This window comes from Mobula hypostoma, chromosome 4 (genome assembly GCF_963921235.1).
Source record: "Mobula hypostoma chromosome 4, sMobHyp1.1, whole genome shotgun sequence".
NCBI classification, from domain to species: domain Eukaryota; kingdom Metazoa; phylum Chordata; class Chondrichthyes; order Myliobatiformes; family Myliobatidae; genus Mobula; species Mobula hypostoma.
The window spans coordinates 132,393,831-132,408,285 of NC_086100.1; the positions used below are offsets into that span (position 1 = coordinate 132,393,831).

Below are 14,455 nucleotides of genomic sequence, written 5' to 3' on the forward strand. Positions count from 1 at the left end.
AAGAAACCAGGATATTAATTACCAGATTTGAAAAAAACTCATTCTCAGTGAAAACTGCCATCAAACAAGGCTGCAACATTGCTCCCGGTATTTTTCATACCATAATGTTGAATTTCATTTCCATTAAATGTCCTCTGGGAATAGAGCTAATCTCAGAACTAATAGGAAATTATTCAATCAATTGTGACCATACACCAGAACCAATAACCCAAACCACAGTAACCAAGCTGCAGCATGCAAATGACACTTTCATTTATGAATGGATGAACACATACAAATGTCTTTCTCAGACCAACTTCCCCAGGATTGAGGCCCTTGCTACATTCAGTCAGTTACATCATTCACACAGTTGAAAAAACTCAAGATTGCACTCAAAGCCTCCATGAAAAAAATGCAGCAACATAACTGGTACTTGATGGTCCAATGGATTCTTTAGGTTAAAAGCACAGTTTTCTGCATTGTACAACTTTCTGGCTCTGTAATCGCTGTCAGAGAAGAATGGATGCCAGTGAGATAGACAATGAAGAGTAGGCAAACAGTTTTGAGATATCCCTGGAGACATCTTGCTTTCAAATCTTTTGTTATATACTGCTATAGTATCCTTCCCAAAATGGGACAGCCACCACAGTTTCCACTGTATTATGAATCTCTCTCTCTACCCAAAACCTGTAATTTTTACCAGTACACTTGCAGTGTTGGTTAAGTTCACTTTCCTTCAGCTGCCCTGCACCCATTCTATAAGTGAAAGGAGAAATGCAAAATAATAAGAGGGAGAAGGTTATTCATATAGCATAGAGAGTATATTATCTGCATTCCTGTAAGCAGAACCATTGGTGATCTACTAACTTTAACATTTTAGTTCAATCTATTTAATTAACCAACAAGAAAATTACTTCAAATATCAAATTAAACACCTGTAGAGCCAATAATGAGGCCATTAACATTTACTGAAGTGTGAACTATCACTTAAAATACTATAAACATTAATCAGAACAGGAAGACAAGGAACAAGGTATGGGAATCTATTTTAAGCTAAATATTTAAATTAAAAAGATAAATTTAATACAAGTGATACCTCACAATTACTGAAAATTTCTTCGTAAAGCATTAAGTTAATATTCTTTGCTGGTCTATATACAAACTGGTCAAAGCTGCTTTTCTTACCACAAAATTTGATTTGTTCGGTTAAAAAATAATCAAATCGTGCAATGGATTAGCATTTCTTAACCTCAAAATTTGATTAAGTACACTTCTATCTGATGGGGTGGAGCCCTCTACATGAATTTAGTTTAATCCAATCAGTTGATACAGAACAAAACAAAATGAACCATATATATTACAACTCTCATTCAGAAGGGGAATTGAATTGCCACATTCTACTATAAAAGATGGTCTGTAGAATGAAGGCCAAGTAATTTCTTCCGAAAACTTCCCTGGAAATACTGCATTTCAGTATGCTAGTAAATAGAGTCAAGATAGATCCCATATTCCCACTGTATCTGATCTATATAGTGCCACAAGAGCAACTGGCATATTTGATAATGTCCTATATAAACCAGAAAACTTTTAAGTAATTCAGTCTAACATTTTTCCTGTGAACATTCACCTAGCATAGAGCTATTATTACCTTCATGCAGTCCTTGAAACCATATGCCACAACTTTTTGGAGACCATGAAAATAACTACGTACTCAATAATCAGAACATGAAACTAACTATGAAAGTCAACCAACTAACATGGGGATCTTAGCTGGCTCACAAATATGTCATAGACTAGTAATATTCTTGAAAATTCAGATCCTACTGGCTGTTGGAGTAGCAGCGCTATTATCGGTGCTCTTACTCTTTTTAATTTACTACTTCCAACTTGTTTTGAAAACTTACTTTTAAACAGAATATTGCTTTATGATGAGTCATGCTAAAGCTTCTAAAAAAGAAGAGGACCCTCCTGTAACTTTGGAATCTATTATGGAGACACTTCGGAAGCATAAAAATGAACTTTTGGAGGAGTTCCAGCAACACAGTGCTGAATTTAAGCAGATGGATGGAATATTGGATTCTATTCAAAAAACTTTAAGTGAACACGATAAACGGATAAAGGAGAACGAAGTTTCCTTTGACGATGTTCAACGCGAAGATTGACGACCTGGAACAGATCTGTGATAAACAGTTAAAGGTTAATGAAACATTAAGACGGAAGATTATCGACTTAGAAAATAGAAACAGAAGAAATAATCTACGTATTCTGGGTTTTAAAGAGTCATTGGAAGGCAATCAGCCTTCGGAATTTTTTGCAAACCTTTTGGCTAATTTATTTCCGAATATTTTAAAACCTCCACCTAAAATAGACCGAGCTCACAGATCACCTGTACCAAGACCTCCTCCAGGAGGACGACCCCGTTCAGTGATAATTTGTCTTTACGACTTTCAAACAAAGGAACTTTTAATTCATGAATCTTGTCGGAAAGGTATGATTGATTATGAAGACCAGAAGTTCAGAATTGTGAAAGATTTTTCACCCGAGGTGTTGAATGAACGCTTTAAGTTTAAAAAAGTCATGTCTGAGCTGTATAATAAAGGCTTTAAACCCTCTCTTCGTTACCCCGCTCGTCTTAGAATCATTCTGAAAAATGGTTCTCAGAGATGGTTCCGTTCGACTCAAGAGGTGCAGGATTTCTTGAGTGCCGGATGAATTTCAGAAGTTTAACTGTTCAATAACTCTTTACACAAATTTATGTTGCGTCTGCCTGATGGATCCTTTTTTAAGAATCAGCAGTCTAACTGTTCATTACTTTCTTTAATGAACAATTTTTTTTTCACTTTTGGTATGCCTTCATATCTAATATTTTTCGTACTTTTATTTCTTTGTTTAGAAAATTCAGGATTTAGTATTAGTAAGTTTTCTTTGAGTTAATACTTTCTAAGTTAATATGTTTTGAAATTTCATATTTCTTTCTAATACTTTTATACTATAATTTTTATGAGTTTTTTAAAAAAATGTTTAATTTTGTTCTTTTTTTTGTTGTGTCTTGTTGGAACGTAGTTTTGCCTTAAAAAATTTTTTTGGAGCTCAGCCAGTAGATTGTTTTGAGAGGGAATGGTAGGTTTAGCTGTCGACTGTCCTTTGGTCGATTTTCTCTCTTTGGGCGGGGGGGGGGTTTCTTTATTTCTATCAGCTGTTTGGCTCTCTTAGCTTCAATTGTTGCTTGGTTACTTTTTCTTAAAGCTTACTGTTTGGATTTAATATATATTCCAGTGATATTTATTCAAACATCTCCATTTAGCAACATTTAAAATGGACCATATTTTTAATTTACTTAATTTTAATGTGAAAGGATTAAACTATCCTGTGAAACGTAATAAGACATTTAATTATATAAAGAAAATGAATGTCTCAATTTTTTTTAACAAGAAACACATGTTCGTAAGTGTGATAATTTATGTCTTTTCAGCCGTTGGAAGGGTTTATCTTTCCATTCCTCCTTTCAGGCTAAGGCAAGAGGAGTTTCGATTCTTATAAACAATTCAGTTTCTTTCGTTCAACATAATGTACTGTCTGATACCAATGGGCGTTTTGTTATAGTCTCAGGGAAATTAGATAATAAATTAATGGTTTTTGCTAATTTGTATGCCCCAAATATAGATGATCCAGGCTTTTTTGAATTTTTTTTCACTTTTACAAGATTTAAGTTTATATTCTTTGGTTTTAGGAGGAGACTTCAACTGTTGTTTAGATCCTGTTTTAGATCGTTCTTCTTCTAAACGATTGACTTGTAGTAGATCTGCCTCCTTTATCCAATCTTTTCTAATGAGATGTGATATTGTTGATGTTCGGCGTTTTTTGCATCCAACAGATAGAGTATTCATTTTTTTCTCATGTTCATCAAACGTATTCCAGGATTGATTATTTTTTTGTTGATAGCCAATTGATTCCATCAGTTCGATCCTGTGAATATAAAGAAATTGCTGTTTCATACCACGCTCCTTTGTTTTTATCTTTAAATCTTCCGGGTGTCTCTCAAATAAACAGATTCTGGCATTTTAATCCAATTTTGTTATCAGATAAAGACTTTTAAAAATTTTTGGAAAGACAAATTATTCTTTTTTTCTGAAGAGAATACGCTAGAAGAGACTTCTAGGCTTACTTTATGGGATGCTTTTAAGGTTTATATTAGAGGTCAAATTATTTCTTTTACCGCAAGTGTTAAGAAAACAGCTAATAAGGAGAGAATTGAATTAGCCAATCAGTTGAAGCAATTAGACCAAAAATATGCTTTGGCGCCAGATCCTGTTTTATATAGAAGACGTGTTGAAATTAAAATTAAATACGATCTGCCCTTAACTTATGCAATTGAAATGCAACTTTTAAAAGATAAAAGTCAGTTCTATGTTCATGGAGATAAAACGGGTAAACTATTAGCTAACCAATTAAAGACCCTTATAGTTAAACATCAAATTAAAGTAATTTGTAAAGCTGATGGTGATAAAACATCTGATCATTTAGAAATAAACGATGCTTTTAGAGAATTCTACTCTAAACTTTATAGTTCTGATCCTCCTAAAGATAATACTCCTATGAATAAATTTTTAGATCGATTAAACATTCCTACACTTTCTGATGATATTTGAAAATTGTTGGATCAACCTATTTCCTATGAGGAAATTGCTAGGTTGTTCACTCTTTGCACTCGGCGAAGGCTCCAGGTCCTGATGGATTTTCTGGAGTGTTTTATAGGGCTTTTTCCTCTTTGCTTATACCTCGTCTATATTCAGTCCTTTCCAACTCTTTTAAATTAGGTAAGTTGCCAATCTTTTTATGAAGCCTCTATTTCACTTATTCTTAAAAAGAATAAGGACCCACTTGAATGCTCTTCTTAAAGACCTATTTCCTTACTTAATGTTGATACTAAAATTTTATCTAAACTTTCGGCTCGTAGGATTGAAAATATTTTGCCATCTATTATCTCTGATGATCAGACTGGATTTATCAAAAATCGATACTCCCACTTTAATATTTGTCATTTATTGAATGCTACTTATTTTCCTTCTAAAGAGATTTTGGAATGTGTGATATCCTTAGATGCTGAGAAAGCCTTTCATCGGGTTAAATGGAATTATCTATTTAAGACCTTAGTAAAATTTAACTTTGGGCCCGATTTTATTCAATGGATTAAATTACTTTATTTATCTCCCTCCACTCAGGTTCTTACTAACTCTCAGTACTCCAAACCATTTAAACTTCATTGTGGAACTAGACAAGGTTGTCCTTTGAGTCCTTTGCTTTTTGATTTGGTCTTAGAACCTTTAGCTATTGCTTTCCGGGAATCTAATGATATCACTGGTATTTTAAGGAGGGGTATTACCCACAAAGTTTTGCTTTATGCTGATGACCTTTTGCTCTACATTTCTAATGTGGAGTCTTCTTTACCTTCTCTACTTTCTTTACTCTCCTGCTTTAGTATGTTTTCAGGATATAAACTTAACTTTCATAAGAGTGAACTTTTTCCCTGGAATAATTTGGTATTAAAATTGTTTTTAAAATTGTAAGAAATCAATTTACTTATTTGGGCGTAACAATTACTAGGAATCATAAATTCCTTTTTAAAGACAATTTTTTTTACACTTCTGAATTATGTTAAGAAGGCACTATCAAATTGGTCACCCCTCTCTTTACCATTGATTGGCCGAATCAATTCTATTAAAATGAGTATTTTGCCTAAATTTTTATATTTATTTCAGGCCATACCTGTTTTTATTCCTAAATCCTTTTTTGATTCTTTGGATTCTATTATATCTTCTTATATATGGAAAAATAAAATTTCTCGATTAAGTAAAGTTCATCTTTAAAAAGCTAAAAAGAATGGAGGTTTAGACTTACCCAATTTTAGGTTTTATTACTGGGCAGTCAATATACAGAATCTTACATTTTGGTTATATTATATTAATCGAGAGGACTGTCTGGTTTAGGCTTCTTTAGAAGCTAACTCTGTTAATAAATTTTCTATCATTTCTATTCTTGGATTCTCAATTCCTTTATCTTTAATTAATTTAAGGAAGACCAAGATTTTCCCTGCAGAAGTGGGATGCAGAGGATTCGTTGCTACATCTACGACCAGTCTATTGAAGAAGATGGGGGTGAGGGGTTACTCCCTCCAACAAGCAATCAAGTCCTTGTCAAATGCAGCAGAAGAAAGCAGCAATTGGATTTGGATTAAAAGGAAAGACAACAACTGGGCTGCAAGATGAAGACAGGAGGGTATGGAACTGAGGGGGTGTATCTGGGACACCAGGTAGCACCGTCGAGCCCTCTGGAGACATCATGGGCTTATCAACAAAACGTCAAAGGAGGAGGGTGCCCACCTGATGACCCCGATGACGTACCTACCCTCCCTCATCATCACTCCAAACCCACTGCCAACATCGAGAGTGCCAACTTACCATAGGGATTGAAACATCAAGTCCTAGTAGCTCTACTGATAATTTTGTAGTTAAACACACTTTGAGGATTTGGGTACAATTTAGAAAATATTTTGGTTTATTGAATTTTTCACTTTCCAGTCCCATTTTTTCTAACTGTTTTTTTAAACCTTCTATGGCTGATGTAGTTTTTAAGAGTGGAATAGATTGGGTATTATATGTTTTCATGATTTGCTTGTTGGTTTTAGCAAGTCCTATTATATCTAATTTCTTTTTTCAATCCTCTACTATGGATCAAGCATATCCAGATTGGAAAATTAAAGGGATAGTATGATTTTGTGATTTATTTTTGGATAATTGTTTTATGTCTAATAAATATAATCTGCCTAGATCTCACTTTTTTAGATATTTACAGGTTAGAAATTTTTTAAATGCCGTTTCTCCTACCTTTCCAAATTTATATTCAATGGATATTTTGGAAAAAAATTTAGATTTAAATCTTTTTCAGAAAGGTGTTACAGCAATTATTTATAATACAATTATGAAAATATGTTCTGAGGTATCTAATAAAATTAAGACTGATTGGGAAAGAGAACTTAAGATTATTGTACCGATTGAAAAATGGAAAAAAATTCTTCAATTAGTTAATTCATCTTCTATATGTGCTAAACATGTATTGATACAGTTTAAAGTAGTGCATAGGGCTCATATGTCTAAAGATAAATTATCTCATTATTATTCTTATATAAATCCTATATGTGACAGATGTCACTCTGAGATAGCTTCTTTAACTCATATGTTTTGGTCATGTCCTTTGTTGGAAAAATATTGGAAAGATATGTTTGATATTATCTCAACTGTTTTGAATATTGATTTACAACCTCACCCAATTACTGCCATTTTTGGGTAACCAATGATAGAATCAAGTCATTTAACCTCTTCAGCTTGTAAGATTTCTTACATTAATGGCTAGAAGATCCATTTTGCTAAATTGGAAAGAGATTACTCCTCCCACCACATTTCAGTGGTTCTCTCAAACTATGTTGTGTTTAAATTTGGAAATTTTGAACTGTTTATGATCCCTCTATTAAATTTGAAAAGACTTGGAGGCCATTTATTCAACATTTTCATATGATGTAATTTGACCTTTTCCAAATTTATTCTATTTCTTTGTAATATTTGTTGAGAGGAACAGAGTCGTCGACACTAATGGTTCCTTTTTTTTATGATGTTACATAACAGCCCATGTCTTTTTCTTTAGTTTAGTTGATTATTACTGTTTAGGTTAGTTTTTTTGGGGGGATTATATTTTTATATATTTTTTTCCTTTTTCATGATTTTTTTTGAGATATTTTTCTTTGTTTTATATTGTTCATCTGTATTCTGTATGATTGGGAGATTTAACATTTAAGTGTCAACTGGGCTTATATTTAACTATGTGGATTACAACAATATATTCCCAATAACTTTGTATCAATACTATGCTATGTTTATTATTATGAAACTAATAAAAAGATTGAAAAAGGAAGATTTGCTTGTTGGAGATAGTCTCTCTTCAACAACTGTCATTTAAGTATTGCCTACCGAGAACTCACCTCTTTCAATATTTACAAATTGGAGATGTTTTGCGTTCTCAAGTACTTACATTTCCTAAAAGTCCAGAGAAAAATTTACTTGATATAACTTTTAATTTGAAACCCTTCCATAATGCATCTATATCTAATATTTATGGTATGTTGTTGGGAATGAGAAATATTCCTTTAGATAAAATTTAAAATCTTTGGGAACAAGATTTACAGTTTTCAATTTCTGAGGACACTTGGAATGAAATTTTTAAATTGGTTAATACCTCATCATTATGTGCCCGTCATTCCCTTCTACAATTTAAAGTGGTTCATGGAGCACATATGTCTAAAGACAAGCTGTCTCATTTTCATTGGGATATATCTCCCTATTGTGATAGATGCAATAATGGAGAAGCTTCACTAATCCATATGTTTTGGACTTGTCCGAGTCTTGAAAAAATATTGGAAGTATTTCAAACTTTTTCGGTGCTTTTTAAAGTAAATCTTAAACCTAATCCTTTGACTGACTTATTTGGTATTGTTGGAGGAAATGATATTATTTTGGAGACACATGATTTGCATATTTTGGCCTTTATTTCTCTTGTAGCCAGGAGGGCATTGTTGCTTAAGTGGAAGGATGCCACTCCGCCTACTCATACTCATTGGTTACATGATGTTACGTCTTGCTTAAATTTAGAGAAGATTCGCTGTTCCATTTCTGAACCTAGACAAGATTTTTTAATATTGTGGGGACCTTTTTTGAATTATCTTCAAAATCTTTGATTTGCTATTAAGCACAGATGTTGGCTAATAATATGTTTTACTATATGTTAAGGATTTTTTCCTTTTTTTAACCTAACAGCTGCTTTTTTTTTCTGGTAGTGGGTTTAGATTTTTTTGTATAATAAAACTATTTCTTTTCAATATTATGTTGAAATTTAATTTATATGGATATGGGGTAATTACTCTTTATCTGTGATTTAAATATATTGTAATCGATATATATTATATATCTTACTGTACTCTGTATTCTTTTATGTAAGAAATTAATAAATGTATTGAAAAAGAAAGAAAATTCAATTGTCAGAAACAAAAAAAAATACAAGATACAAACAATTAGAATGTAAAATACCAATATATACTATTATCCCTTAACCAATTCCTTTGAAAGGAATTCACAATTCCTGTACAATGTCTAACTTGGTGCAAGGTCAGAAGCCAGATTCTCTCATCATATATGCTTGACAACTAAAAATTTGCATTCTAATGCTTAAATAAATGAAAACACCAGCTTGAAATGTATTTGGAAAAATGTCAGAGTGGCCAGAAAGTTTAGGACTTCCATGATCACGGGGTGGGGGGGTGGGGAATGCTGGCAGTGCTGTGTAAACACATGTACATTGCAGACATTTACTGCACTGTTACATTGTTATTTGGGTTAGTTGAGTTTATTGTCATAGGTGCAATAAAACTCACCTGCCACAGCATTATATAAGAAGCAGTCACATGAGAAACAAATTAAACCTAAATTGTACAGAATTGTTACAAGAAATCACAATTAGAATAAAAACAGCGATATCCACTTTAGTACAAAACGATCAGAGTGGTCATAGTGTTGCTAAACTGTAATGGTGATTAGGGTTTTGCTGGTTAGTTCAAGAACCAAAAGTTTGAAGGGAAATAGCTGTGCTTGAACACAGTGATGTCAGACTTCAGGCTTCTGTACCTCATGTCCAATGACAGCTGTGTAAAGATGACATAGTGCAGATGGTGGGGATATTTGTTGATGGATATTGCCTTTTTGAGGCAGTGCCTCCTGTAGACACTACTGACAGTGGGAGGAATGTGCCCTGATGTATTGGTTAGAGTCCAAAACCCCCTGCAGCTTCTTGTATTCTGGCACATTTGAGAAGCAATACCAGACCGTGAAGCAACCAGACAGGATACTTGCAACACTACACCTCTAGAAGGTTGTTAGTGTGCGCGGTGACAAGTTGAATGTCCTTAATGTTCTAAGATAGTAACGTCGCTGGTATGATTTCATCATGATTGCATCTGACCTCCAAAAGTGCAACACCTCACACTTGCCCAAATTAAACTCCATCTGCTATTTCTCCACCCATATTTGTAACTGATCTGCATTCTGAATCCTGTGCATTATGTCAAAATGGGCAATATAGATTAGTACGAATCCAATGCTTCAGAAAGGACAAAAGTATGCCATGAAATTAATTGGTTAGAAAAGGAATAGGGAGAATAGAATCCAATCAGATTCTTCAGAGATACTAGCTGCAAAAGGAAAATGTGCAGATATACAGCCAGAATATGATCTTGTTTCTCCTCCAAATCTCAAAAAACTCTACTAATATTTGAGACATGGGCTTAAGGTAAAGACGAACAGTTGCGCGGGTACTAGGCTACTGGTAACTTAAAACCTGTACCCAAATAAGCATCTGCCTGTCAGATAGCATGAAGAACACTAGTTAGGAGATGCAACTAAGTTACCTAATCTTTATACAATAGCTGCAGCTGAAAGTTAGTACTGTGGATCTCACAACTTTAGAAATTTTGAATGCAAATGCCTAATGGCACAGTTAGATCAAAGTTTAAAGTGCAAAGTAAATTTATTATCAAAGCAACACATACAAAATGCTGGAGGAACTCAGAAGGTCAGGCACCATCTATGGAAAAGAGTACAGTCGATATTTCCGGCCAAGACCCTTCAGCAGGACTTGAGAAAAAAATATGAGGAGCAGAGTTGAAAGGTGGGGGGGAGGGGAGGGAGAAACACAAGGTGATAGGTGAAACCAGGAAGGGGAGGGGTGAAGTAAAGAGCTGGGAAGTTGATTGATGAAAGAGATACAGGGCTGGAGAAAGGGGGCATCTAATAGGAGATGACAGAAGTCCATGGAAGAAAGAAGGGGGGGAGGAGCACCAGAGGCGATGGGCAGGTAAGAAGATAAGAAGAGAGAGGTGGACCCAACATAGACTGGGAAACCACTTCGCCGAGCACCTATGCTCCACCTGTCAGAAAAAACAGGATCTTGCAGTGGTCATTCATTTTAATTCCACTTCCCATTTCCATTCAGATATGCCACTTCATGGCCTCTACTGTCATGATGAGGCCAGACTCAAGTTGGAGGAGCAACACCTTATATTCCATCCGGGCAATCTGATGGCATGAACACTGATTTCTCGGAACTTCCAGTAATGTCCCCCCCCCACCTCACCATTCCACCATATCTCCTTGCCTGCCCATTGCCTCCCTCTGGTGCTTCTCCCCACTTTTCTTTCTTCCATGGCCTTCTATCACATTCCCCCTTCTCCAGTCCTGTATTTCATTCATCAAGCAACTTCCCAGCTCTCTACTTCACCCCTCCCGATTTCACCTATCACCTTGCGTTTCTCCCTACACCCCCCCCACATCCTTTTAACTCTACTCCTCATCTTCTTTTTCTCCAGTCCTGTCAGCATTAACTATAGAAAACTTAATTTAGAGAGAGTGAGACAGGTATCATTTGTCAAGTTAGGTTCCAGTTTATTTATGTTTTATTACCTACTTCCATCAGCTTCAGGTAAAATTCATACTGTGTCACAGCACTATTATCCTTATTATCATAGCTTACTGTTCAAGCAAGAATAGTTGTTAACCTAAAATAATAAAACAATAAGTGTTTTGACCAATTTCTAATCTTATCTAAAAATGCTAAAAATTGCAGGGATAGTTGAACTGCCTGCATAATTATTTAAGTCACACCTTAAGGTATTCATGATTTGTAGCTGAATATTGTTGTCTATGGCTCTGTCTCACTTCAGACCATAAGCATGCAGAGAAAATGAAATCCTTCTAATGAATTCAAAAACATTTCTTTCATTAGTTGACAGTCATTTTGTTACAGGAAGAGGGAGACTTCTGCTTAACCACTTATCTCTTACAGTGTGCCTGAAGGCAAATAAGTGCTTTATTTTGATAAAGATCTATTCATTTCAGTCAAGTTCCCATGGTTTTGTGCAGCGCACAGACTACAGCATACCACAGTCACAATTTACAGTTCCATGACCCTGCAACTTTGCCTCCTACATCATAGTTTAAATTTTTTATTGAAGATGTCACTTTCTATATTTAACCACAGCTTGTGTGCCAGCTTCATTGATTTATTAATTTTCTCTACTTCTTCATAGCAATCCTTATTCAAATGCATTTCCTTGTTTCCCTTTCAGGCCTCTGGTTATCAAAGGAATGTTTCCAGTCACACAATACCCCAGGGCAAGAGAACATCCCACCAAGGACTCCTACATCCTCTAAAACGGAAATATAATCATATAATTACAATTGTTGTCCAAAATATTCCACATTTTCTCTTTCATCACCCCTCTGCTTTTTTGGATTTTGAGTAAAAAAAACTCAAACTAAAACTTATATTAGGAATACATCAGAAAGGATAAAAAAAACATACATGATCATTGAAAATTTTGTGTGGGACTGACTAAGAAGTTGGACTAAACAGAGTTTACTTTTTAAAATATAGCTCAGCGGATAGCATAATGCTATCACAGCACGGTGACCCGAGTTCAGTTCCATCACTGTCTCTACTGCTGTTTATATGCTAAAAAAGGATTCAGTGCATTCCCAGTGTATATGATGCATAAACTCTTCTCAGGCCTCCAGCCAGGTCCAGGTGTCAATTTCAACCAACACTTGGATGACAAACTCCGCGATTTTCATCAGGGATGATGCCTAGGCATGTCTAGACCAGTGGGTTGGGTGGGTGAGTGTGTGTGTGTGTGTGTGTGTGGTGTGTCAAACACACACAAACATATACATATATACATGCGCACACACACACACACAAACATATACATATATACATGCGCGCACACACACACACACACACACACACACACACACACACTCAACTCCAACTCCCATCACCCGTCCCTCCTAGTTGGTTAGTCCTCATCTAAACAGGCTTCTGCTCTCCCACCTTGCTTACAATCAAATTCCAGTTCTTACTTAGAGCGAGATCTTTGTCTTTGTTGAAATCATTTTCCTCTAGTTTTATTTCATTGGGTTCCTTTAAAAGGTGGTCCCAACAGCCATTGGCACGGCACAGTAGTTTTGTGCCGTCGAAGTCAAACCTACGGCCATTGCGAATGCAGTGTTCTGCTACTGCCGATTTCTCTGGGTAACCCAAACGGATACACCTCTTGTACTCCTTGATGTAGGTTTCAGCCATGCATTCCGTTTGGCTGATATACACTGCTCTGCATTCACAGGGGATCCTGTAAATGCCAGCTGTACTGAATCCCAGGTCATCTTTGACCTGTTCCTGAACATTCTAATGTGACGGAAACCGGTCTGTAGTCCCGGGTACGGCATCTATTGGAAGCCCACAGACCCACTCAACAATAGCAGTCACCATCATGCCTTCCAATATCGAGCAGTTCTTTCTATTTTGATTAACCATGCAAAGACTATTTCGGACCTGGAGAGTCTCCATGAGGAAGTAAGACGATAACGCACGACTTTCCTACAGAATGGCTACAAGGAAAAGGAAATCAATCAGGCTGTAAAAAGGCCGACGAAAAAACCAGGAAACCTAACAACAAGGAGGAACCCATCACTACCACCTGTCTTCCCTATATTTCTACAGTTTCTGGAAGGAACAGCAGGGTCCTGAAGAAATACCAGATAAATACCATCCACAAACTTGTAAGGAAGCTCAACTCCCAACTAATGCAGGTTAAAGATGACCTGGGATGGTGGAAATCTGCATCAAGGAGCATAGGAAGTATATCCAATTAGGTTACTTGGAGACATTGACAGTAGGCGAACATTGCATATGCAATGACCACAGGATTGACTAAAGCATAGAACTACCATGCAGCACCAATGGCTTGTGAAGATGGCGGAGTTTGGCATCGAAGTATTGGTTAAAATTGACACCTGCACCCGGCTGGAGCCTGAGGAGAGTTTGAGTTCTCCCCATGATTGTGCGGGTTTTACCAGCAGCTCTGGTTTCCCCCACATTGCAAAGACATAAGGGTTCGTGGGTTAATTGGTTTCTTTGATGTAATTGGTCTGGGCAGGCTCATTGGGCTGGAAGGACTTATTACTGTGCTGTATCTCTAAATACAATAAAACTTCTGAGATTCCTGAAGCAGTGTCCTGAAAGATTGATTATCCCTTTCCTACACAGATGCTGCCTGACCCACCTACAAAGTAGTTCTTTCAGCAGTTTTTGTTTCTAACTCTTGACAAACTAAGATATTTTGGTGAACTGAGGGGCAAAATATAGTCTGTGAAACAAATTGTGTATGCAAAATGAAGTAAGCATCTTCTGCCCAACCCATATTTATTAAATAGGATTATATTCTTCTCAACTAAATTCACTTTTAATCATGTCAGACATGCTGCATCAAGTCCATTTATGCTGGAAGCATTTTCCTACAAGATAATTTGCATGAGTAGCA

General features: G+C 35.7%; 1 protein-coding gene across 1 annotated transcript in view; it reads right to left on the reverse strand.

Annotated features, from left to right (window-relative positions):
- The window catches only part of ankrd50 (ankyrin repeat domain 50), a 113,711-nt gene that overhangs the window by 17,339 nt on the left and 81,917 nt on the right, over nucleotides 1-14,455 (reverse strand). The window lies entirely within an intron of this gene.